General features: G+C 46.7%; 1 protein-coding gene and 1 long non-coding RNA gene across 2 annotated transcripts in view; one reads left to right on the forward strand and one right to left on the reverse strand.

Annotated features, from left to right (window-relative positions):
- MAF (MAF bZIP transcription factor) overlaps positions 1-24793 on the reverse strand; it is a 352826-nt gene that overhangs the window by 1155 nt on the left and 326878 nt on the right. The window lies entirely within an intron of this gene.
- The window catches only part of LOC133229987 (uncharacterized), a 44808-nt gene continuing 40373 nt past the window's right edge, over positions 20359-24793 (forward strand). Inside the window, exons 1-2 of the long non-coding RNA XR_009730690.1 lie at positions 20359-21116; positions 21297-21412. This is a non-coding gene — a long non-coding RNA (uncharacterized LOC133229987). The remainder of the gene's footprint in view (positions 21117-21296; positions 21413-24793) is intronic.

Genomic DNA, 24793 nt, shown 5'->3' on the forward strand with positions numbered 1-24793 from the left:
GATGTCCTACTTACTATATAACACAGGGAACTATATTCAATATTTTGTAATAAACCAGAGTAGAAAAGTACATATATATCTGAATCACCCTGCTATACACTAGAAACTAACACAGCACTATAAATTAACTATACTTCAAGGACAAGCTAAGTCACGCGGACCAAGTCTTCATACAGTCATGCACCCAACAGACACACCAAGCACCACATTACGGAAATTCAAAGTTTAGGGTGACACCCCCACCTATAAAATGAGCTATAAAATGTCTAGATCCTGGGTCTACAGGAGTGGTCATAGCACCCAAGGTCATCATCAACTTGACCAAAAGTTCTCCAGGTTGCTTGATAACCAGAGACCCCTCCCAGAACAAAGCCAGGCCTCCTCTCTCCCCTTACGCCCTGAGTCCACGGGGTCAGACGGTACCAGTCCCTGTGGGTCATTGCTCCTGCCAGACACGTCTCACTTCCTTGGCTAATGCTGTGGGGCAATGCCTGGACAGGTGAGCAAGTGTACAGATAAAGCCTCACTCCTTTTTTGGTTTTTGCTTAGTTAAGCCCATGATTATTGTTTACCATCTGTCATGGTGCGTATATATAGACATATCATACACACAGAAACACACACATGTGTTATATGTATGTGCAACACATACACACGTATATAATACATACATATATATAAGTGTATGTACACGTGTGTGTGTGTATGTAATATAAACCTAGTGTTCCATAATCACCACCGCTGTTTTCAGGTGCTGTTTATTATGTGCCAGTTGCCACTCTGTGCCCTCTGCCCCAGAAAGATGCCATGTAAAGACCCACTAAAGTAACTGAGAGCAGACAAGGTAATTGTGGGGGGAGACAAGGGAGTGAAACCCAATAGGGAGCCTGGAGCAATAATAACCAGAGCTGGAAATCTCTGCTAAAGTCACACCCACCTTCCCACTTTGTGCTCAGATGATGAGACTGGCAGAGCGGCCTGCCCACAGCCCCCGGGCTGGGGACCCGAGGGGTAGAGTCAGCCTGCAGGGCCAGGACGACGGTCTGCACCGCGCTGCAGGGGGGTGCTGCAGACCCCCGTACACGTCCCTGAGTAGATGGATATGAGGGGCTTGTTCACACAGCAAGACTGGCCTGTGCCGGCCCAGGGCCTGTTCTCCTCCCAGTGCCCCGCGTCTGGGGCGAAGCCTGCCCGTTCTGTGCCGCTACCTGGCAGCACGGGCCCCGCCCCGCAGACCCCCTCTCTTGCTTGGCTCTGAGCAGGTCTGTGCCCGGCTTCCCTCCCTGGGTTTGGCCTCTGGAGGACTCAGTGGCCAGGGTCTGGCACCATGGCACTGGAGCCACAGGGCAGTGAGAGGGAGCCAGAGTGCCCACTGGCCTTCTCCAGTGAGCTGCTTGCTCTCCCTGAATCTTGACACCCAAAGGCTGCCGGCGTCCACGTGCACGGCTCACGCAGGGACACTTTGCTGCCGTTGATCAATAGGAAACAAGAAACTGAAGCGGCCGCGGCAGTGACTGAAGCTGTGGCTTGTGGTTTTGCTCTTTAAAATGGGGTGATGCGTGGTTTTGTTTTGAACCTCCATGAAGGGGGCCTGACTACTTTCATTCAGGTCAGCGCTGGGCCCCGAAGCCTGCTGCAAAATGGCTGCACGTCCGGGCCACCCGTGGGCACCACATCGAGAAGTTCACCTTTCATGTGAACTTCGGTTGACGCATAGCTGCTCGACGGTGTTAGTTTCTGCTGTACAGCAAAGTGAGTCAGCTGTAGATGTACACATATATATGTATATCCCCAAAGAAATTTACATTTTAAAACAAGCATCTAAAATAGCTGTATTATATAAATGAACTCTTTTCCTGATCCTCGAGACCAGATTTACGGTTACCAAAGGGAGGGGGGAGCAGAGGATAGATGAAGAGATAGGGACTGGCATATCCACACTGCTGCATGTAAAACAGATGACTAACGGGGACCTACCGTAGAGCACAGGAACCGCACTCACTGATTCCGTCGTAACCTACGTGGGAAAGGAACCTGAAATAGAGTGGATATATGTACGTGTGGAACTGATTCCCTTTGTTCTACACCTTAAACTAACAACATTGTAAATCAACTATATTCCAATAAAATTTTTTTAAAAAAAACTTTTAAAATTAATTCAAGAAAAAATAGCAATATTTACCCTGTTAACTTTTTGTGCCTTTCCACGGATCCAAAGTAGTTTGAATTCATTTTAGAATAATAAACAATATCACAAAATATTATCCACATGATGACTGAAAAAAACTCTGAATTCTACTTGATGAGATGCTGTACTAACGATAAAGGCAATTTCTAAAAAGGAAAAGACAGGCTCAGTCAGACACCACTATCCTAACAGAGGTTTTCCGCTCTGCTTCATAGTCCTTGGCGCCTCCCCGCCTCCCCCCCACCGCCCCGCAACAAAATCACTTTCTTTCTCCGTTGTCACTTATTTTAATGGAGTCCTCCCGTGTCGTCCTGCTGGGTTGGGGGCGTCAGCGGGAATCCCATGCTCTGGGACATTCAGCCTGTTTCTAGTTTTTGCTGTTAGAACAATGGTGTAACTTGCATCTGTCTCCATCCAGTTCCTCCCATCTGTTGACCGTGCTCTCCAGCATCCATAGGCACCCCTGAAACTCTTGGGTCTAACAGCTCTTGTTTGGCTTTTGCTGCTTGCTTCCGTGTGCCATGTGGAAGGGTTACAGCCAGCAGAAGGTACATATTTCTGGGTTGTTGTTGTTGTGTGTGTGTGTGTGTTTAACAACCTCATCAGCCCTGGGTGTTGGTATTTAATTTTTTTTAAAAAACATTTTCACTTCCTATTGTCACAGTTTATAGCTACTTACATAGAATATCCCTGAGCAATCAGTCTCCTTATTTAAAGTACAAGCATTTTGTCTTTTGTTTTCCCACTGGGTCAAGTTCACGGTTGTAATTAGAATGGACATTTTAGGTGAGTCTGCATTCTGTCTGGGCAGACACGTCAGCCATGCCAGGACATCTTTATCCCATCCCTCCAGCAGTAAGTGTCCTGCCTGTGGTGCCTTCGTCACCAACCCTAGCATGACCTGGGCCCCATCTGCATGCTGGCCCAAACCAGAACGGCTCCTGCTGGCTTACGTACTAACCCCCTGGCTGCTCCTAGGCATCACACTGCTGGGAATGACTGTCTCCCCTCTAGGCTGATCTGTTTCCAAGGCCAGGGCCTGCTGCATCTTGATAGGTCTATGCAGACAGATGCCCTTCATCACTTACTCAGATGGAAGAGGCCCTGTGCCTTCCTCCAGCTTCTGGCTTTATCTGAGGTTCACTAAGGGCTGGCTGTTTTACTCTGGAGTCGTGACAATTTCTCATTGGCTGTTGGGTCCCTTAGGTGAGAAAGTCCACTTTGATAAAGTATAATTTCCTGAGTCCTCACCACTACTTTGTGCAAAGCACATAACCTGAAATGCTGTTTTTGCTCATTTAAACCTCACGAGTTTTGAATGAAATGTCACTGTCCCCTTTTAACCAGTGAGGAAAATATTCAAATATTTCAAGGAGGCAGATGGCCCCCCTCCAGGGTAAAGTGATTGGAGATTCCTCCCCTCTGGACTGAAACTCCAAGACAAGAAAAGCAGGACAATTCAGGGAGAAGGCTGGGCCCTGCCCAGAGCACATATTTCTCATTCTCAAAGTCAGGAGACCTCCCTGACCAGACATGAACAGAAAAGTTTCGTTGGAGGCCAATCAGGAGTCATATCAAGTGATGTTCTACCCAGACGCCTTTTTGGTAAAATCCACCTTGGCTAAGAGATGGGTGTCCACACATGGGAGGATCCTGAGATACACCAAACACAGACTGTGAACCAGGCAAATCAGAATGATTGGCCAAGGGAAACCCGGAAGAAATACCCCATAAAAGTAATGCAAACTGCCACGAGGGTGTGACTCAGGGCCTCTCCCCCGAGTCTGCCCGTGTGTCTCTCCACACGTCCTGCACTCTTTTTTTCCTCTTACTGATACTTTGCTTCACCACTTTCTGTCTTTGTGGGAGTTCCTTCCTGCATAGCGGAAGGTGCGGGCCCTTGTCACTGACCGCCAGTCTAGTACTAGGCTGGGATCCGGTGCTTATCACTGCCGTGACACGGCCCATCTCGGGCTGGGGACCCAAGACCCGCTCCAAGCTCTTGCAGGCCGAGGCCACCACTTCCTGTGTGATGTTGTGCCCATCACTTAATCTCTCAGCCCCGTGTCCCAACCCCAAGATGCATTTGCGGTTTCTCTTACCCCTCCAACTTCATCTCCCCCTTGTTTTATTTTCTATGTACACACTTGTTTAGATTTTTTCTAAGCTGAACAAATGGGTGTTCATTAGCAATCCACTCGAATATAGTTTTATTCTTTCTCTATACTCTTTAAATATGACTTGTGAGATTGGTTGAAGGTGGGAGTAGGTCTATCATTGTATTTAAATACAGTTGTTCTTAGAAATCATTGCTGAATAATATTTTTTTTCTATAAAATGTATTACTGTTTGCTGTTTTCATTAGAAAGTTGAAATGTACTTTCAGCATTTAAATTTGGGGGAAAAGATCAGGAAAACAAATATTCCCACAGTCTCACCCCTCAAAGACAACCACTGTGACTGTTCTGATGTATGCATTCCCTTTCTCTCTTTTTAAAAAATGCAATCGAGTTTATTTGTATCTTTTCAGTTTTATATAATACAATTATACTCCACATACAGTTTTATATATTTTAAAGAAAATAAATTCTGGATACATCTCCCACTGCCCTTACGATCCTGCATTCAGCAAACAGGCGCACCACAGTCACCTCAGCCTTGCGCTGTTACTGCAGAGCTGTTTCCCTCATTGCTGTATTTTCATTGATACATAGAAAGCTTTAATAAACAGAAGTGCATAAGATCTGGGGAGACCAGTTTGATTTATTTCTTACCACGGGCTCCAAAGGGAATGTAGGGTCAAATAGCGGGGGTGTTTTTAAGCCTCCGGGTTACCTCCTGTCGGGAAACCTTTTCCGGGCTGCCCACAGGGCTGGTTTTGACCTCTGCCGAGAGTTTCCTGGAGCAGGGCAGGTGTGCGTGCTGGCGGTTGGTTTATTTTGCCCCGATACTCTGCCTGTCTGGGGTTTGGCGGCCTTCTTCTCTGGGCTGGCCGTGCAAGTTTCCTGGGATAGAAAGCTCTTGCTTCTGCGACCGGGACAGGAGAGGGCAGGAGCAGTGTGCCAGCGAAACCCGAAAGGGCTGACCGTGACAGAACCCAGCTCAATTCCGAGTCAGCTGGTTTTGCCAGCCTTTGAAGGCATCGCAGTGTTCACTGTGCGGCTGTTTCGGGACCTACTGAGCAAGTCTGAGGACTGTCTTGGCCGGGACGGCGTGTGTTCGGACTTCTTGGCGCAGTTCGCTGAGGCAGGGCTGGCCCCTTAGACTTGGTCCTGGGGGAGATTTACCTGGTGGGGCCTAGATGTGAAGGGCTGATGATGAAGCCCTAGCTTTTCATTCTCACTAGTGACTGCCTTCAAGCTCATTTCAGGGACAGAGGCTAAATTCCTTCTTGGATGATTTAGGGAGAATTTCAGTCAGACCATCCCATTTCCTGAACAAGATTCCAGAACCTTCTAGAAGCCCATATAAATCTCCCTAAATATTCCCAAAGCCTTAACAGCTTCAGCACACTCTCAAAATAGAGAAGTAAAAGGCACAGGGGAAAAGCAACATATAGACAGGTAGGTAGATATGATCTCAACTGAACAACTGGTACTATTAGCAATGATGTTAAGAAGTACTATTTAAAATAAAATCACAGTGAGCATTACTAGTAATACAAACTCCAGAACACTTGACCTAGAAATTCAGGTTCCAAAGTTTAGAACTCTGAAGCAGGGCAGTTCTCCCAGTCTGCACAGATGATAGGTGTGTATGTGTGACTGTGTGTATGTGTGTGTATACACATATCCGGAGTTTGGGAATTCAAAAACTCCATTAACGTACTACTGGATCTGAGAAGTATAGTTACTAACAATGATTTAAATATGTTTAATTTCAAATGTTTTGAACACAGGCCCCTGGTTTTTTTGTTGTTGTTGTTGTTTTCTAAAGATAGTGTTTTGTTAACAGGGCATTGCTCTCCAGGATATAGAGACACGTTTTTCCTAAGCCAATGATTAATAATAACAATGACAACAGCAACAGCAATAAACACCTGAGGTCAATTTAAATGTCCAACAGCTGGGGTCAGGGCTCTCTGACCACCATGATGTTCTGGAAAAAATTCAATTAAGTGAAAAGATGTTTTTAACATATTAAGTGAAAGACATAGGCTATAAAAGTCTATAAGGTATTGTGTTTCTGTGCATGTAAATTACATATTGTAAGAGAGAGAGCTGTGAGGTGTTAACAGTGGTCGTCTCTGGGCAGAGGACACATACGTGCCTTTTCCTCTTTATGCCTATCTGTATTCCCCGCATTTTCGACAATGAGAGTATGCCCAATAAAAAAGTTATAAAAGCACAGAACGTGCCAACGCTTGTAAAACGTGCCGGTTGCCTTTGGAGCGTTCTGGCTCAGCTGTGGGCTGACTAGGGCCCAGTGACTGATCCTCCAGAAGGTTCTTGGGCCGACACTATGCCAGCGAAATGGCTTTCGAGTTCCACAGGAAGACAGCGGGGTCTGAGGGCCTCATCCCACAGGGGCAGGTGTGCGAGAGTACTTGGGGTCTCTTGGCAGTTCTGTCTGAACTAGTCCTCCCGCTATGGCCTGTGCAGAGGCACCCCCTCCCGCCGGCTTGGGCCAGGTCAGCTTTCCACAAGAGCCTTTCCTCTGCGCAGCAATAACGCTGCCAAGGTTGGAGTGACTTACCTCCCACCTCAGCACACCCGTTAACCTTGAGTGCTCACACCCAGCCCCTGCAGAACCCAGACCGCGGATGGACGCCAAGTCCCTTTCCACTTTTTGTTTTATTATTGCTTGCTAAAAGTTTGAACCAAATGATAAATGGAAGTATTGATTTTGTTTGTTTATCTCCCTGACCTCTGTCAACGCAGAGTTTTAAGAAAACAGACTGTTAGAAAAGTAAAGTTATATGTCTTACATTATTCTAAACACATACACTCATCCAAAAACCTTAAGGGGAATATTCACACCTCCAGAGAAGATGTACAGGTGGCCAAAAGCACACGGAAAGCCGTTCAACATCACTGATTGTCAGAGGAACGCAAATCCACACCGTCATTCTCACAGCCAGCCAGGACGGCCAGCATCAACACGTCTGCAAACAAGAAATGCTGGAGAGGCTGGGGAGAAAAGGAGCCCTCCCGCGCTGCCGGTGGGAAGGTAAACGGGTACAACCGCAGTGGAGAACAGCATGGAGCTCCGTAAAAAGCTAAGAGCTACCGTACGATCCAGCAATCCCACTCCTGGGCATACATCCAGAGAAAACGGATTTGAAAAGAACCGCACGCTTGTAACGCTCATAGCAGCACTATTTACGGTGGCCAAGACATGGGAGCAACCTACATGACCGTCGACAGAGAGATGGATAAAGAAGACGCGCACACCTATGCGATGGAATATTACTCAGCCACAAAAAGAACAGAACAGTGCCATCTGCAGCAACCCGGATGACCTAGAGATTTTCACACCAAGTGAAGTAAGACAGACAAAGACCAGTACCATATGGTACCACTTACACGTAGAATCTAAAAAATGCTACAAGTGAAGTTTTTTTACAAAACGTGAGTAGACTCATGGACATAGAAAACAAACTCATGGTTACCAAAGGGGAAAGTGGGGAGAGGGGAGGGATAGATTAGAATTTGGAATTCACGGATGTACACTGTTATATGTATAATAGATAATCGCCAAGGACCTACTGTGTAGATCATAGGGAACTATATTCAATTCCTTGTAGTAATATATAATGGAAAATAATATGAAAAAGAAATATATATACATATAGAAAATTATATAACTGAATCACTTTGCTGTATACCTGAGACTAACACAGCATTGTAAATCAGCTACGTTTCAATTTGTAAAAATTTTGAGTTTTGTTACTTTCCAGTTGGGAAGAAGTACAGCATCTAGCAAGGAAATATGAATAACTAAGAAAACCATCAAACTAATTCCTCCACCCACTTTGGGTCTAAATAAGAACACCACCAGTGTGATCCCCTGGTACTTGCACCACAAGCTTCATGAGTAAAAGCCAGGGGAAGCGGCTTCACCAGACCTTTCTCTGACTCCATCGCTCCACGTCACGGTGGAAGGTGCTTCTAGACTTGCGGTGAGACAGGCCCTCAGTTCACCTTCCCCTGGAAGGAGCTGACTTCTGTAGCTCTGAGCCCGAGGCAGCCCGCCTGTTAAATTTCACTCTGTTTTTATAGGCCTTTTGCATGCAGTGTTAAGCACACAGTCCTACCATCTAATTAAAAGACTCTTATCAATTTGCAGGATAGTTGCTTATGGGAGAAAAATTATAATAAACACGCGACGCCGAGGTAAACATCAATCACCCACTGAGAATGTTAGCACTTGATCCTGTGCTTCCTGAAGAACGTGTAGAGATGCGCTCGCTTTGAGAACCATCCCTGTTAACTTTTTAGAACTGAATTGCCCAGCACCTTTCTGGGGAAGGGACGCAGGAGGAGGCGATGCCAACAGGAGGTCTTTCCAGCACTCTGATTCAGCCCTGACTTCTGTCCTTTGGCCTGGCTTCTGCGGGTGCCCCTGGCAGTGGCAGAAAGAACACATGTGGTTCCTTTTAAAAATGAAAGAATCAGTCAAGCCTGGGACAGCGGTTGATAGAGGCTTGTAATGGATGTCAGTTTCCCACAGTGGAGTGGCTTTTCTGAATCTAACATCCTAGGATGAAAGGCCAGCTTTCCTGGGCAAATGACACTTATTTAACAGCGAGATGGGCCCCTGAGATCCGTAATGCGCTGTTCTGGGGGGAGGGTGAGCGTGCAGCCAAGGTTGCACGTGCTCCTGACCCCTCCCCCTAAGTGATGTCTTTCTCTAATGCTGTGGGGCAGGCATGCCTCCTGTCATGTTTCTTTGCCCCAAACCTACAATTGTCACGTGTCTGAAATTGGCTTCACTTTGTCAGGCTGGTCTGGTTCAAATATCTATTTAAAAAATCACCCCCAAAGCAAATTAAAATCAGAAATGTCATGTTCTTTGGTGTAGTCGCATTAGTCTGACCGCTGGGAACAGGGGGAAAAGTAGCTTCCAGGCCCAACAGGAGGAAGAGTGGAGGCGCTGTCGCCACCTGGATGTGAAACCAGACAGAACCCGCCCCCCAGCGCCCCGCCTCCCGCCCCGCCTCCCAGCGCCCCGCCCCCCTAGCGCCCCGCCCCCGGACGTGCTCTGTGCCAGCAGGCTCTTCTGGGACAGGACGCCGGCATGCCCCAAGCCCAGCATGGTTGGGAGATCATTTAACGACCTGGCTGAGGATGGGGAGGGACATGGCACCACTTTGGTATTCCAGCCTGGTTTCGAGGGGGAACAGTGGCTGTAAGTTCTGGCTGCATTGTGTTTTCTAAGCTAATATCAGATGTGCACCAGGAGAAAGCATTAGAGGAGTGTGGTCTAGGTCCTAAAAGCTGGCAGACGTGAAAATACAATGACCTACACCGTGGGACAGAAGACCGAGGCCTCAGCAGCAAGCACAGAGGGAACAACACACTTTGCCCATTTGGTTTGAGTGTGATCTTTGTCTATGTATTATTGTGTGTCCATCAGACATCAGCATGCCTATCTTTCTGTCTACAGGCTCACTTCAACACAGCAGAGAAAGGACTATCTATACTGTGAAAAGAGAGCAGGAAAAAATTCATTATAATGGAGTTAAGACAACCATGTAGACAACATATGCATAAAAAAGGCAAGAGACACTGTGATCTACTAAAGTGGCTGTGCTGGCAAGGTATGAACACGGGGGACAGGAATCTAGGCTAATGTCCTTCCTACTCCCATGCTTACTTTAAACTTTTCTATAGGTACAGACTTTGTACAAGAACATCTCATGTTATTAACTCCTCTTTTGGTGGAGTTAATATTCCAGGATTTGGATGTTCCCTAATTAACTTGACAATCTCCCTATTATATAAAGAAAGTTGGAGTCCTGATATAGTCCAATATCCAGTCTAGACCATGGGGGAGTTAATTGAGAGGACTCTTAGAAGCATGTTTAACCCAACATTAGGCACAGGTTTGGGGCTTAAGCCTTCCCTACCTGGCATCCATGTCACATGACCATGTGTGACGTTTGGTAAAAATCAGATAAATGAGAACACTAAAATATCCAGATAAACATGTCCAGAGTTATTCTCTATGGCACCCTGTGATCACGCAGCCAAGCTTTCCCCACAAACTGACCCCTATTTGATAGGATTTGATAGGATTAGACACAGCAGAAATCTCAGAAATAACACTCCAGTTCAATAACAGTTGGAAAAGTGTTACCATAAAGACAGGCCATTCTTAGTTTTCATGCAGTGAAGAAGGATCTTTGCCTAAATAATGGAAAATCAATGTAGTATATTAAAAAGCAAAGATATCACTTTGCCAACAAAGGTCCGTATAGTCAAAGCTATCATTTTGCTAGTAGTCGTGTATGGATGTGAGAGTTGGACCATAAAGAAGGTTGATTGCCAAAGAAGTGATGCTTTTGAACTGTGGTATTGGAGAAGACTCTTGAGAGTCCCTTGGACTGCAAGGAAATCAAACCAGTCCATCCTAAAGGAAATCAGTCCTGAATATTCATTGGAAGGACTGATGTTGAAGCTGAAGCTCCAATTCTTTGGCCACCTGATGTGAAGAGCTGACTCTTTGAAAAAGCCCGTGATGCTGGGAAAGATTGAGGGCAGGAGGAGATGGGGATGACAGAGGATGAGATGGTTAGAGAGCATCACCGACTCAATGGACATGAATCTGAGCAAATTCCGGGAGATAGTGGAGGACAGAGGAGCCAGGAATGCCACGGTTCCTGGGGCTAGAAAGAGTCGGACACAACTTAGCGACTGACCAGCAACAAAACGTATAGGATGAGTCATGTATTCACTCAGCAAACAATTGTTAAGCACTTCCTATCGCAGTTCCTACGTCATACCATGAAATGCAGAGAGAGAAATGCATTGCGTTACCCTGGAGCTCAGACTAGGGACTAGAAGCAGATCCAAAAAACAGGTGATCCAGGACCCTTACACAACTGCAGGGGGACAAGATCACGTTGGACTTTACCTACTGGCCCTAAGTGTTCCCTTTACAGAGGGATGTGGATGCCTTCTCCCAGAGCTGTGGGCCTGAGGTATGTCATAGTGAAGGTACCCTCGATGGAGGCCTTGATGGGATAAATGCAGATACGTGGGATCAGCAGAGAGAAGACCCCGCTGTGCCTCACTGGGAGGGGCTGGGATGCCAAGAAAACTCCCCAACGAAGTAACACTGATGTTTCAAAAATAGTAGACAAGCAGATTTAAAAATAAGTATGCAGAACAGAATAGGATTGAATGCTAATTTTTGCTTTCATTAAATATTTTAAGAAACTGCTCACAGAGATCTGCCCAGCCTCCAAAGACCTTGACAGGGGAAGCAACCTTCTTATTTTCAAGGCACCACTTGGTCTTTTCACACCATCCTGGGCTGAAGAGGCATCTCCCTTCACACTTGCGTGCCACACGCAGGGTCTGCTTCGGGGGCAGCCAGTGGTGACACTTTGTTTGTAAGCCAGCAAACACTGGTAGTTCTGCACAGACCACACAATTAATTTTATTTTCGCCCTCAGCCAGATTTCCAACAAAGACCCCAGAGATGTCTGGAAAATTAATTTATTAAAAAGCAATAGCTTGATAATACACACGATGGCAGAAGAAATGAATATGTTCAGTATCTTATAAAACAGTTGGCAATCACATAATAGAACATTCATTGTCAATTTAGTAGCTTGTCTCATTATGCTCGGCAAATAGTTGTAAAATAGTGTATTATTCATGAACCAACATGCGTTAATTACTTTTAGTGCACATTTATTTTTCAAATGCAGGAAGAGTTGGATTCATCTAGAAAAGCAACTTATTTTGCAAAAGTCTGCTCCAGGCCCCTTTCAAATAAAGAGCCGCAGGGTGTGTTTCTTAGGCCTGAAGATGCACACCGGTGATGCTCAGTCCCAGCCTTGAGCAGGGAGGGACAGCCCCTGCCTTGGCTAGTGCGGCAGAGGGCTAGCTGATATGAACCCCCCAGATGTAGAACCCACCCAGTGCCTTGGTCAGTCCTGACCTAGGTGGGTAAGAAGCAGTTCAGCTACATGAGCCTCACCACTGACTTGGCCATGGACCCTGTTTTGCAGTGTGATATGAGCAGACAGACTAGCAGGGGACTAAAGTGTCCTTGCATTGCTAGTGCTGCCTTTTCACACTCCTGCCTCCTACCACGAGGGGAATACTCCCAAGGGACCACTAGTCCAAAAAAAAAAGAGAGAGAGTCACATCAAGTAGATATGAACCCAATCCATAGCCTAGAGCCACACTGAGCCTGCATCAGCCGACCCGCAGCCTACAGATAGATATGATTGCTGCTTTAGTTGGAGGGGAGGGGGTGCTTTGTTATGCAGCAAAAGCTGACTGATACATCAAGCATACGCAGAATTTACTTTGGGATGCCCTGGAGGAATCTTCAAATCAACTGGCAGTCAATTTACCTCTCTTAACACCTGCTTTGGAAGATGTCTGGTCCACAAGAATATAAACCCAAGACAGAACCCACCCATGGTGTAGAGAAAGAAGATTTTTCCCCCACGTGGTCCTCACAGTGGCAGCCACCGAAGCAACCAGTCTAACTGTGAGCCTTGATTTGCATCAAGCTGCTTCTCATGTGGGCGGCTCCATGCATGGGCTCCAGGGTAGGTAGGGAGAGAATTGATTTAGTTAACACCGGCTAACGGTTCTTCCCTGTGGAGCAGCAAGGAAGGTGAATCTCTAAAAATCCCAGACCACGCAGGGTTGTTATACATAGTCAACATAATAGAGGAAACGCCCAGCACCCTGGGCACACAATAGCCGCTGGTAGTAGGTGGCTCAGGCAGTAAAGAATCCGTCTGCAATGCAAGACACCCGGGTTCAATCCCTGGGTTGGAAAGATCCCCTGGAGAAGGGAAAGGCTACCCACTCCAGTATTCTTGCCTGGAGAATTCCATGGACAGGGGAGCCTGGTGGGCTATAGTCCATGGGGTCGCAGAGAGTCAGACATGACCGAATGACTAACACACACAACAGCAATCAGAGTCACAGTCACTGACGCTGTTTGGTCTACTCCTTGACAGTGGAATCGGCAGCAGAAGGAAGCGCAGGAAACACCCTTCCCAGCCCCGACTGCCAGCCAAGCCTCCCAGAGCCCCGGCATCCCTCCCATCCCCCTCTCGAGAGCCTCCTGGAGCCCAGGCATTCTTCCCGTCCCCCTCTCGAGACCCCCTCCTTAGTGGTACCAGCACCATCATCCTGGAACTCCACTGAGCCCAGCCAGGGGCTGAAACCCTGAGGCTTCCATAATCTGTGTTGGAGGGGGGAGGCAGGCATAGCCTGAGCTTCAAAGGGTAAGAGGAGAGCTCCCAGCTCAAGCACCTGGTTTCCAAACTGAATGGCTTTCTGGCCTCTCCTCTGCCGTAGCACACTTAATTGCTGTAGCTCCCAATTGGCCCTCTAGGTCCCGGAGAATGTTTGACCACCACTCAGCTCTGCTGAGCCATCCTCACCCATGTCTGTGTCAGGGCACAGGCTGTGTCCTCTCCCTGGGGTCTCCTTTCCCTGCATCTCCCTCCTGTAGGTCCACTGAGAACTCCTACACACCCTTCAAGGCCCAGATCCCAGGCCACGCCTTCCAGTGAGCTCTCCAGGGAAAGGCCAGCACTGCTGCCTTTGGGTTCCCAAGATGTTTGAGCAACGGTGCTGTTTTCTTGTGTTTGTTTAGTCGCCTCTGTTTGTTGCATTCAGCCAGGAGATCTTTGAGAGTACAGACAGCATCTCGCTCCCATCAGGGTTCCCAGCCCCTTGCACCGCGTTGAGACAGACAAAGTGCTCAGGAAATGTTCTGGATAAATGAATGTTTTTGTGGAGGCCAGCTGAAAGGCCCTCGTCCCTTTCCTTGCCCTGCTGCTGTTCCCTTTTCGGCCTCTGCTGTCTAGATCCCCAGCATTTCCCACTGAAGACACGGCAGGGGATTGGAGCTCCTTCTTATTAGGAATTAAAAAAAGAAAAAGTACACGCCATCTCAAATGACTTCAAGCCCTCCAGAGACAACCTATGCAGGGTTTACAGAGAGGAGGGGGGCATGCGAAGACATTTCTAATTAAATTCTTTAGTGCTTCTACTTGACCTCATTTCAACTGTGCCATAAATCTTAAAAAAAAAAAAAAAACACTTAAATCCAAAATTTTAAATAACACTTATGCTCTGGTTTAGAACAGGGACTCTCCTTCTTAATCCATTAGTTGGACACACTTAGGTTGCCAGGGTCTATTGTGGGACTGGCTCAGTGAAAGGCTGCTGACCATTTCAATTAAAATGTTTTCAAGGATTTCTCAATAATAAACTGGTCTTGCCTATAATTACAGATGAAATAATAATTAAAAAAAAAAAAAACCCTCACAATCCTCTGTGTAATGTTATGGCACACTGTTGGTGTCCATGTACCAAGACAAATACCTCCGTGAGACAGGGAGCCGTGGAAACAATTAAAGTATAAATCCCAGGCCCCCGTGAACACCCGGCTCTATTAGCTGACTTTGTCCCTGGTCACAGAGCTCACTGGTGGCTTGGGAGGGAAGGGTATTGGCCTTACTTCAGTGAAAGCATAATTCTACTCTGTAAATCTCTGCTGTAATTGGTCAATAAACATACGCTTTGGCAAAATGACCACGGGGGTGACTGGTTAGAGAATCTCTGCCCTCGTATTTCTCACTCTCCGTGGTCCTTCTAGCTTTGAGAGTGGCCTGTTCACACAGCAGCTGGGTGTACAGAGCATGGAGACCGGCAGCTCCAGGGAGGTTAGTTCCTCCTCAGAAGTCGCTCAGGAGGAAGCGTGTTGTTACACCATTGACCCAGTCTGTCCTGGGGCTTCTCAAGCTCAGTTTGGAGTTGGATAATTCTTGGCTGCGTGGAGCTGTCCCATGCAAAGTAGGGTGTCGCACGGTGATGCTGAAGGAGGCAGCGTGGTGACGGGCAGCCTGGCCTCAGCTCACTTGATGCCACGCAACTCACACCACACCTGTGTGACACCCCCAAATGTTCCCAGACGTTGCCAACCATCCTGCAGGGGGCAAACGTACCCCCGGTTAGCAACCCACAGGATGGGGTGGCAGGGGGTGGGGATGGGGCGCGTACTATTTGCAAACGAAGTGACCAACAAGGGATTAGTCTTCAAAATATGCAAACAGCTCACACAGCTCTACAGCAAAAGAAGCAAACAGCCCAATAAAAGAACGGGCTGAAAATCTACATAGACACTTCTCCAAAGAAGACATACAGATGACCAAAAACTACATGAGAAGATGGTGAACATCATTAATCATCAAAGAAATATAAATCAAAACTACAATGAGGTATCACCTCACACCTGTCAGAAGCCAGCATCAAAAACTCTACAAACAGTATGTTCTGGAGAGGATGTGGAGAAAAGGGAATGCTCCTCCTGGAGATACATCCGAACTGTAATTCAGAAAGATACACAAGCAAGACATGGCGACAGAAATGTCCATCAGCAGACGAATGGATAAAAGAAGAGGCCGTACATACATACGACAGAGTATTACTCAGTCAGTCAAACAGAACAAATGATGCCGTTTGCAGCAACATGGATGGACCCAGAGATTATCATACTAAGTGAAAAAAGTCAGACAGAAAGACAAATATCATACGTACAATCTATCATATGTAGAATCACTTATGCATAGAGTCTGATTTTGTAAATGATACAAATGAACTTATTTACAAAATAGAAACAGATTTACAGATATCAAAAACAAACTTAACAAAGGGGAAACATGGTTGGGGGAGGGGGAGCAGGGAGAGATAAATCAGGAGCTTGAGAGTCAGATACACACACCGCTATGTATCAGGTAGATTTTCAGCAAGGACCCACGGTGCAGCACCAGGAGCTCTCCTCAAATGAAAAGGATGAATCGAGGTGTAACTGAGTCACTTTGCTGCTCACCTGAGACTAATGCAGCAGTGAAAAGCAACTATACTCTAAGGATTTTTATTTTTATTTTTAATTAAAAAAAAAGAACCACTGGTCTAGTCAGATTTCCCGTGTCGTGGTCTTAGCAGTCCATATGGACCAGTGAAGTTGCTCAGTCGTGTCCGATTCGTGTCTGGGACTGGAGCCCACCAGGCTCCTCCATCCATGGAATTTTCCAGGCAAGAGTATGGGAGTGGGTTGCCATTTCCTTCTCCAGAGGATCTTCCCAACTCAGGGATCGAACCCGGGTCTCCTCCATTGCAAGCAGATGCTTTACCGTCTGAGCCACCAGGAAAGCCCACCCCACAGGGACAAGTCACCATACTCCGGGACCTGTTTTTCACCCGATCAGTTTCCCTCCCGACCTTGTTCTCAGCTGACCTGGCATGGATCCCTCGCTGGCCCTTCACATCTCCCTGCTGTTCATTTCTGCTCCTGCCTGTGCGTGTGGTTCTTGGTTTCTGGAGTCTGACCTGCAGTCACCCCCTGAAGGATCCTGACCCTCTCTGAGGCTGTTCCTTCTCGGACTCAACTGTGACAGGTTACCCACAGACTTGGTCACGCCTTGCGTCTGGTGCCCTCGGACAAAGTCCAGCCTCCACCGCCAGCAAAGACGGCTCTGCAGCGGCCCACCAGGTTCTCCCGGAGTCTGAGTTATCCCTGGTTGCAAGAGAGATCACAGTAGAATCTCATGCTTCTTTCCGAGTTCGTAGAAAGAGGTACCCTCTCTCTTTAGGTTTTAGATTTCCACTGGATCCAACAGAGCCGGGGACTCCAGAGTTCACTCTGACATCTTGGTTTATTTTGAATGCTTAGTCTACTTCATATAAGAGTCTGTGGCCTCCCAAGGCAATAGAAATAAAAACAAAAATAAAACAAATGGGGCCTCATCAAACATACAAAAGCTTTTGCACGGCGAAGGAAACCATAAACAAAATGAAAGGACATCCCACAGAATGGGAGAAAATATTTGCAAAAGAAAATATTTGCGACTGACAAGGGCTAAGTATCCAAAATATACAAACGGCTCATGTAATTCAACAAAACAAACAACCCAATCAAAAAACGGGTGGAAGACCTAAAGAGATAACTTCTCCAAAGAAGAAATACAGATGACCAATAGGTACATGTAAAGATGATCAACACTGCTGATTATTAGAGAAGCACAAATCAAAACTACAATGAGGTACCACCGCACACTGGTCAGAATGTGTGTGGGCTAAGTCGCTTTAGTCGTGTCCTACTCTTTTCGATCCCATGGACTGTAGCCCACCAGGCTGCCCTGTCCATGGGATTCTCCAGGCAAGAATACTGGAGTGGGTTGCCATGCCCTCCTCCAGGGGATCTTCCTGACCCAGGGATCGAACCTGTGTCTCCTGCAGCTCCTGCATTGCAGGCAGATTCTTTACTGCTGAGCCACTAGGGAAGCCCTCATACGGACCTCACACTGGTCAGAATGGCCATCACTAAAAATGCTGGAGAGGCTGTGGAGAAAAGAGAACCCTCCTACACTGCTGGAGGGAACGTAAGTTGGTTCAATCATTATGGAAAACTGTATGGACATAAAACTAGAAACAGAGTTACCACATGATCCAGACAAAACTATAAATCAAAAAGACACAGGCACCCCTATGTTCAGAGCAGCACTGTTTACGGTAGCCAAGACGTGGCAACAACCTGAATGTTCATGGACAGAAAAATGGATAGAGAGTCTATGGCCATGTATTAGGAAAAGTAGGATTTGGACCATTCTGTGAATTTCAGCTAAAATATAACACTTGGCATTTTAGGTGCTGAACTGTTATCCTTATTGTATCTGGGGCCTGATGCCTTTGGGGGTACCAGGTGCCAGGCACAATGCTTCTCCAGAAATGGGAAACGGGGTTGAGACTAGATGTGGGAGATTCAATTTAATTTGAATGTCAGCTAAGCAACAAATCATTTTTTTTAAAAAGCAATCCCACACAATAATAGGATATACTTGCACTAAAAAAAGTCAGTCATCATTTATTTGAAATTCAGATTTAACTGGGTGTCTTTTTGTTTGCTTAATCTAGCCACTCAAGGCAGGAGGGATCTCTTCTCTCTCAAGGGTTACAGGATCTGAACTTGACCCCACGCCCCACCCCCTGGTTCCTCTCTGTGGCCCTGGCCTTGTTTTCTCTGAGCACGTGGCAAGTGGTCACCAGGGGAAGTGAGGGCTCGAAGGGGACCCAGTGGAGATGAAATCTCTTCCTGTCTCTTCCGGTCGCCCTGACCGTGCTGGCCACAGGTTCCTGCAGGTCTGGCTTCTCGCTCACGCCCCTGCTCACAGCCCTTGTTGCGGTCTATCACTCTGCCCAAGGCTGGGTCCGTAGCACTGACCCGCTGAAACGAGGAAGGCTGAGTCTGGTGTTTTGGTTTGCAGCTCCTGACTTTGTCACTCTGTGTCCTACCAGATTCTCCCCGCATGGCCTCTGGAGTTCTGCTGAGCTGGAGTCTCTGCACAGGAGCCCCGTGCTCCTAGGTCAGATGCACAAATGAAAGCTGTCTGGTCGCGCTTAAGGAGTCGTGTCACCAACCTTCCTGCTGTGCTCGGGACTGTGGGGTTTCTGGGGACATGAGACTAGGCATGCTAAAAGTGGTGAGGTCCAGGACAAACGAGGATGAGCTGGTCACCCCACTGCTGAAGCTGTTGGTGGCGTTCTCAGGGCTGTTGTTTGCAGGGAACAAACCTCCAATATTCAGATTCTAGGCCACTGAATGATGGGGTTGGGTGGATGAAAGTAAATTCCAGATTCTCAACAAACAGCCTGTTTGTTATTCCATGAATGAACCATCACCTCCACCAAGAAGCCCTCCTGGATCACTCAGTCCAGGATCATGTCTGGACTCTGATCATGTCTTTCATGGTACGGCTCACCATCGGTCATCACATATTTGTGTTTGGGCTACTGGAGTGCTGTCTGTCCTCCCCAGTAAACTCGTGAGGGCCACCCCCAAGTTTACTGCTGGAATCCCCAGAACCTGGAACAGCCCCAGCACACTGTGGCTGCTCCAAACACATCTACTGTCTGAACTAATGGATAAGCAGGGGCCTTGCCATGCCAGGGGCGAGGGCGGTAAGGAAATGCCAGTGAGGATGCTCAGCCCCTGTGCTAAAGCACTGGAAGGCAAGACTGGTGATTAAACAATGATGCCAGCACTTGGAAGGCTGGCGGAGGTGTGAGGTCTGGGAGAGGGCTGGGGCTGAAGCAATACCAGGAAGGCTCAGCAAGGGATTTACCCGAATTCTTCTCTTCGACTGATCGTCAGGGATGGCCCTGGACTCCCTCCTCTCTTTTTGGCAGAGGACATTGAAGGAGACAACAGCCCAAGGGCAGTGGGGCAATGGGATGGTCGGGCCCACGTGGTGGGTGTGAGTCGAGGAAGGCCATATAAAGACTGACAGGGCTGGGCTGCCTTTCAAAGCCAAAGCTGCCTAGATCCAGGAGTATTTAACAACGACAGTCTTCCTGGTTCCGCATGGTTTTCCCCTTCCTCACAGCTCCCATCTCTCCTCCCTGTTGTCTGCCTGCTGCCTTTGTCCCCACTTCGGCTGCCCTGGTGGCATTCAGGATCTTAGTTCCCCAAGCAGGGCTTGAACCCGTGCTCCCTGCAGTGGCAGTACAGAGCCCTAACCACTGGACCGCCAGGGAATTCCTTGCCCGGTGCCATTCTGGCTGAGCTCTGCACCCACTCTGACCCCCACCACGACCCCGCCTGCCTTCTGCAGCCCACTCATCGTCCCTCTCTTCCACCTGAACAAGAAATCCCTGTCCTCCTGTGTCCCGGGACGCAGCGGGCACACCTACCTAAACTTTTTATACTAATGTGAGCGACTACTTTTGGTTACCTCAATTTTACAAAGGGGCTGTCTGCTTTTTAAGAAGAGATCACTTACCCGTCTGAGTCTCCCTCTGCCTTACAGTGTCTTACCCTACAAATCTCACCAAACTCACCATCCAGCCCTCTCTCTTATCTCATGGATTCCAAAAACACACTGACCCCTCACACAGATACCCATAAAAAATGGACATGAAGAACAAAGTCTGAGTCCTCTTTGCTTGTTTGGTTTGGTTAGCCAAAGAGTTTTGTTTTGGGCGTATATTTAACTATTTCCGTATACTCTTCACTTTGCTGTTAAAGAGGGAAAAGAGGGGGAAAAAGGAGTAGAAACATGAAAATTGGATAGGAATCTAATTTCCAACAAGAAATGGTTAATTTTTAAGTGGGTTTCAGTGGGTTTCCTAGGACATCAGTTGATGTTGACATGCAGAAAATAGTCAGTGGGGGATGAAACTGCATCCAGGGATTTAACATCTGAACTTGAGCCAAGAAAATGCCAAAGAGTAAAGGTTACCCAATGGACATGGGTTTGAGCAAACTCTGGAGATAGTGGAGGACAGGGAAGCCTGGCGTGCTGCAGTCCACAAGGTCACAGCGTTGGACATGACTTAACTGACAACAGGAAAAGGCTACCCAAATTGGCAATTCTTTATATTCATCCACCTAGCTATCCATCTACATATCTCTCTATACGTGCATCCACCCACCCGTTCATCCACCTACACATCCATCCATCCATCCATCGAGCCATCCATCCACCTCTCAATAATTCTTCCTCCTGACTCTGTACTGGGTACTGTTTTAACCTCCCAGATGTCTCTTGTTCCCATGGAACTCACAGTCTGTAGACAGGAGCCAGAGTAAACAAATACTCAAAATCAATCAATAAAGAAGAAAACATCAGCGTCAGCTACTGATAAGTGTTACCAAGAAAATACACCACGATGATGGGATAGAGAATGGAGAAGTGGGAGAGAGGACCGCGTGAGAACAGGTGATCGGGGAGGGCCTCCTTGAGGTGGTGACATTTCGACTGGACCAGGAATAATATTCAGAAAGTGTGTCCCAAGAATAGTTTAAGAAGAAAAAGTCATCTGGAAATAAATGGCATATTGGTGGGGAAAAGAAAAATGAATAGGGAAGAGAAGATGAACCTACGATCTTTTCATTCTAGAAGTGAACCCCATATGCACAGAGAAGACACCGCCACTTCCTCTCTGCCAATCCCACTGCGTGTCCTAGGAATCTTGCTTTTCCTCCGGGCTCACCAGTGGAACCCAGTGTGATTTGGTAAGTGACACAGTAACTGCCTCTTCTTTGCTGAGCTTTGTGAAATTAGGCACTTGGTGAACCAGCATCGGGGAGCAGGCAAGAGGGTTTTTGCCAGAACAGCCCAAAACAGTCTGTGCAAACAGCTCCCGAGGGACCACTTGTCCATGCCACGGAAGTAACGGTGGCCATCTGCAGACTGCTGGGCATCATTGCTGCCGCCAGCCGACCCTCACTAGCAGCAGCGGGAACAAACCCACCTCCCCAGAGAGTGCTGTGCCTTAAAGATAATAGTTTTATCCAGACACGCCTTAACTAACTCCCATTTGTGTTTTACACCAAAAATATTTAATTTGGGGAAATGGAAGGTGGGGGGTGGTGTTTTAGTACACCCAGATCCAACATGTATTCTCTAAAATGATTTTAACTTAGACAACAGCCACCGCCTGTAAAATTCAAGAATGAGCTAACGCCCCTTTCATCCTGTTTCTTGCCAAGTTATGCTTATAACATTGGTTATTTAAAGGACACGGTTTCCCAATGGCTCTTGCTTTACTCACCCAATTTGGGGACAGAGTTTTGCTAATCTCAGTGTCTCCTAATATGCAATGATTGCTTTTTATTTGTTTAGTCTGTCCCTTGGTAAACCTCAAAGGAGGTTCAGCCCTGTGCCTGGATTAATTATTGTTTTATTTGGATCATAAAAAAAATTAGACTTTGTGTTAAATGCATTGGGATAACTTTTTTTTTAAAAAAGTTAATTATGGTTAAGACAAGCAGAGTTACATATAAAGGGTTAAGAGAGAGACAAAATGATAAGACGTTACCTGGTCATAAATTTTGCTTTTTATAATAAAGCAATTTTCTCTTCCTTGCAGTCTAATATGATACAGGATCTGAAATAATAACTTTATTTCAGACAGCCTGAATTCTCCCACTTGTTTTAGCTCTCTAATTTCTGACATGATTCCCCTGGTTTTACAAGTATTTTTAATAGGGTAGATGTTCCAGATTCTTCTACACAGTCAAATCCTTTCATAATCAGAGACTTGTTTTTCCATAGGAATTTAATTCCCTCTGCAGAATTGTAAGACGGGTCGGGCTGATCTGGTTTACATTTTCTGACATGTTTTCCCTCCCCTGAAGATTAACTTAACTATCACTTGGCTCTTTCTCAATCCTTTTCATCTCGTTTTCACTTAAAAATATATATATATATTCTGATTTCATTCAGTAGGGTATCTTACACTGTTTTCTGAAGATGGGGATTTGAGCTCTGGGAACACGGTTTGATCCTGCCGAGAGTTATTCACTTGAATTCTACATGATGTTCAGACTGTTTGAAATTAATACAAGTCCAAGATTAAAAAAAAAAAAAATCACCAACATTCAACCTGGGATGTTGACTGTCTCTATCAAAATATGGGGTCAATCCATAAACTTTTACCTAAAAAATCAGCTGTATCAGTCATTTATCATTAGGTATACAATGCCCTGAGTTTGGTAAGGAAATTAGAACTTTTTTAATTTACCCTGAATTCTCTTAATTCCCTTCTTAAGATGACTCACTCTTTTGCATTTTCTTGGGATTCAGCTAAAAAAATCTCTTTGGAGGTACAATTGGTCTCTTTATTACTCCCTTCTTCCATCATACAGCTAATGCAACTTGGACTTTTTTCATTTTTTCTTTGGTTCTTTCTTTACTGTTTCATGATCTGTGAGTCTGGTAACATAAATGGTTATAGTGCTTGCTGAACCCAGCCCAGTGCCTGGCACAAATCAGATGCTTAGTAGATGTTTGGTAAATTAATTTTTTAAAATGCAGGGTCCAGAGTGGGCATTTTCCCCGCGATCCTCTGGTTTGGCTTCCTACCTGAACCGAATCAGCCCGTCCCCAGCACCGTCCTTCTTTCTGTTTCCAAACGGCGATGAACTCTGACTGCTCTCCCGCCGCCCTTTTAGAAGGCGGTGTGTCCACCTCTCTGGCCAGACGTGTCCAGAGATGTGCCCTCCCAGGGGAGGGGCTCCTCCAGCCCAGGACCCCCAGGTCCCTCCTCCCGTCTGGTCAGGCTTCAACGCCGGGCAGTCGGTACAGAGACTTCTCGGGGCTGTGTACTCCTTGCAGAGGAGGCCATCCAAAGGAAAGAGAGCTGCAGGTCCAATCCCCATCACCATTCAGTGCTGTACACATCAGGCCATCAGCAGAAAGCGGTGAGACTCAAAGCCACGGCTCAGGCTGTCTCCAAGTCACTGAACTCCAGAGGACAAGTCATCTCACCTCTTTGGCCCTCTTTGGCTCTGGCGATTAATAAATTGCCAGGATGAGGGGATGAGACTAAATATACTCTATATTCTTTCTCTATGCTGCTCCAGCATTTTGGGACTGCTGACATTATATCCAGGGGCCTCATTTCTCTCCCAGCTGGGAATCAGTCGTTACTCTGGTGGGTGGAGAAGACCATACTTCTGAATGGTGGGGACAGCTAAAGTGCATAACTCTGTGATGATGAGCGTCAGGTCTGAGGTTTCTGAACAATGTATTCATAGAGAGTCTATGGTCCCTACCAGCAGTCCTGCTGACCGCATCAACTGAATAATACACTAGTTTGAGAAATCTGTTAATCTGTTTCGATTACATGAGCTGGGGTTACCAGCCCATCTCTTACAGCTTGTTAGAGTGGCCTGGCTTTACGAGGGTGACCAACCGGTCTGCCTGGGACAGGGTGGGATTCCCAGGACTTAGAGGTTCACTGTTAACACCAGCACAGTCCCAAGCAAACTGACAACTGGTGAGCCTAACTCTGTCTCTAATAATGTGCGTGATTATAAGGGTAACACCATCATCGTCAACATCAGCAATGATTTAAGGGCCTGCAATGCAGGAGACGCAGGAGATGAGGGTTTGACCCCTGGGTCAGAAAGATCCCCTAGAGCAGGGCGTGGCAACCCACTCCAGCATTTCTGCCTGGGGAATCCCATGGACAGAGGAGCCTGGAGGGCTACAGTCCATGGGGTCGCAAAGAGTTAGACATGACTGAAGCAAGTGAGTATGCACGCATGCATACCCCATGTCTTACATTTTTCTAGGACTTTACTTGTATCATCCAATGTTCATAATAACCCTGATGATATTAGAACCATCCCATTTCACAGATGACAGGACTGAGACTCAGAGAGGTGATACAGATTTCCAAAGGTCACAAGGCCAGTGAGTAGTAACACAAGCATTCTAAACCCTGATCAGCCTGAACTTCCACCCTGCAGCAAAATCAAAAATCTGAAAACCAGCTGGGAGTTTTATGACCTTAGGGAATTATTGTTAACTAACTGTTTCTACAGATGATAATGCTGTTGTGGTTCTTTTAAAAGTCATTGTCTTTTAGAGATGTGTTCAGGAATATG

The sequence above is a fragment of the Bos javanicus genome, chromosome 18 (genome assembly GCF_032452875.1).
Source record: "Bos javanicus breed banteng chromosome 18, ARS-OSU_banteng_1.0, whole genome shotgun sequence".
Lineage (NCBI taxonomy): Eukaryota > Metazoa > Chordata > Mammalia > Artiodactyla > Bovidae > Bos > Bos javanicus.